Genomic DNA, 2996 nt, shown 5'->3' with positions numbered 1-2996 from the left:
TGAAGGAAATGCGGTGGAAAAAATGTACTCACGTTAGCGGTTAGAGTCAGCTTGTTTAGTTTGGACATTGCCTATTCTGAGAGACAGATTAAATAAAAAGGGGAAGTACTGAATTAAAATCAGAAGATTCTAGATAGAATAGAAAGATTCTTGTTAGGTTACATACTCCCAAACAACCTCTCTGGCACTGAAAATTAAGATTTCCATATGTTTAATATCATTTTTTCAGATCTTAGTAATTGAGATTCATGAAGGATGGTTAACATGCTCATCATTCTCATCACAGCTTAACTATTTATCCCCACAGATAGAATGACCATTGTTTTGTGTGAGACAGGAGTCCCTGCCAAAGTGGTGGAGAACACCTACACTCGGTTCACAATAAACAACTGCACCTCCCTGTCGTGAACCATTTCAACTCCCTCTCCCATTCCTCAGACGACATGTCCATCCTGGGCCTCCTGCAGTGCCACAACGATGCCACCCGAAGGTTGCAGGAACAGCAACTCATATTCCGCTTGGGAACCCTGCAGCCCAATGGTATCAATGTGGATTTCACAAGCTTCAAAATCTCCCCTCCCTCTACCACATCCCAAAACCAGTCCAGCTCGTCCCCGCCTCCCTAACCTGTCCTTCCTCCCACCTATCCCCTCCTCCCACCTCAAGCCGCACCCCCATCTCCTACCTACTAACCTCATCCCGCCCCCTTGACCTGTCCGTCCTCCCTGGACTGACCTATCCCCTCCCTAACTTCCCACCTACACTCACCTTTAATGGCTCCATCCCCACCTCTTCGACCTGTCTGTTTCCTCTCCACCTATCTTCTCCTCTATCCATCTTCTATCCGCCTCCCCCTCTCTCCCTATTTATTTCAGAACCCCCTTCCCCTCTCCCATTTCTGATGAAGGGTCTAGGCCTGAAACGTCAGCCTTTCTGCTCCTACGATGCTGCTTAGCCTGCTGTGTTCATCCAGCTCTGCACCTTGTTGTCTCGGATTCTCCAGCATCTGCAGTTCCTACTATCTCTGATACATAAATGCTGTCTGGTGACCTAGCAGGCCACATTTTAGCCAATGAACTGCAGTGGTTCAAGAAGGCAGCTCACCACCACCTTCTCAAGGGCAACTCATAACTAGCAATAAATGCTGGCCCAGTCAGCGACACTCACGTCCCATGAGTAAGTAAAAAAAGTCAGTTATAGATGAAAACTTGACTCCAGAATTTCCTGTGGCAACTGAGAATGGGCAATAAATGTCACTCTTGCCAGAAGTACTCACATCCCAAGAATTAATATTTAAAAATGCACAACTAGAGGTACTCCCTACATAACTTTATTTAGAAAATCTTTTTCAAAAAATTAATTTCCTTGTTTGAATTCAAGTTGTCTTTAGCAGTGCTGGCACCAGATGTTGTTTTGCTAAGTGTTTGATCATAATAAATAAAACATTTAGTCTTTGAAAATATGAGATCAGTCTGAGTAGAATATTTGAGAAACCCCAGCTATGCTATCACAGATTCCTACTGCCTACAAGAGCTCAGTTGCTTAATAGAGATGTGCTGGAGATGACAGGAGATAAATGTGAGTCTTTCCCGTTTGCTTTCTTGCAGTATTGGAGTTTGTCTCAAAATCGTTTTCTGTGTTATTCAAGTGATGGGCTTTTGTTGCAATCTCTAGAGTTTACTTTGTGAAGATTCTGCCACTGAAACGAAGGGACATAATTCATCCATCTCACACCAGAAGGAAAATTCTCCCAAATAAATCTTGCTGTTTTGCTTCTCATATTGGCACTGCTGGCATAGCTCGCCCTTTCTCACCAGTTGATTTAACTTGGTCTGGTTCAATCTCCAGGTGAACACTGAGATTCTGAAACTCAGCCAAATACATTCAGCTCAGCACATCTTACCCTGGTTCGTAGTCAGAGTAATAATTGCCTTCCCTTGGCATTGGATTTAGCTTTGACTGTGAAAAAGGATCTTCCCACCAGACTGGTATAAATGCAAAGAAACTGCTATTTTTCAGAAGCCAGAAAGTATTCAGCACAAAAGATGTATGGCATGGCATTTTAATACTGCCTGGCACACTGTCTATGTCAGGAAAGCTTTAATAAATAAGTTCTATCAATAGCTCCTTAATATACTAAATGAAATAAAAGAATTATAATGAACCCTTTTTGTTTCCTTCAGCCTGTGTCCACTGTGCTTTATTTATTCAAACACTGAGTGCTGGTGAGTTTGACAGGAAAATTAACTTCAAACAGTGTCTGAATCTTGTGCTGAGATAGAGTAAAATTAATAGCAATAGGCTCAGTAACTAAACTGGGATGTTTCAGCTTTCATCTGTAGATATTAATTGCGAACTGTCACACCTATCCTTGGCTGCAATGGAATCAATGTTTAACACAACAAAAAACTAAATCTCTAACATTTATAATTTCAAGCCAGTACTCTTGTCCCATTCTCAATATATTGAGATTAGTGAGTAACAGTGAATAATTCTGGTATTGTCAATTATTCATACATGCCCTAGAAATGCACTGTGTCCTCTGAAAGAAACTGGGGTAAAAACAATGCAATCATTCTATGGGATTGCTGCTGTAATTCCCAAGGGAATGGAGTGGGGGCAGGACACTCAAGATCCAATCCCTAAGCACCAAAGGTCCACTTATTTTATTACTCCTACCCTGTGACCTGTGGCAGAGTCAGGAACAAAAGTGCATCCTGTACCTACCCCACTCACACTTTTGGGAACATTACTACAGAAACAAAACCAAAAAGACAAAACTATACAAACAGAGCTGAAAACATGCCATTAACTCAAATGAACAATACCACAGGAGATTCACTAGTATTTTACAAGAAAAGTGAATTTGGAGAACTAGGCAAGTGTGTTGAAATGAATCATCATTCAATGTTTGTGAACAAAATTCAGTTCAGCCCTTCTTGCTCTGAGTTCAATTTGACATCAATAACATTGCAGGGTTGCAATGATTTGCATTT

The sequence above is a fragment of the Rhincodon typus genome, chromosome 27 (genome assembly GCF_021869965.1).
Source record: "Rhincodon typus isolate 14 chromosome 27, sRhiTyp1.1, whole genome shotgun sequence".
Taxonomy (NCBI): Eukaryota; Metazoa; Chordata; class Chondrichthyes; order Orectolobiformes; family Rhincodontidae; genus Rhincodon; species Rhincodon typus.
This window is presented reverse-complemented; position numbering follows the sequence as displayed.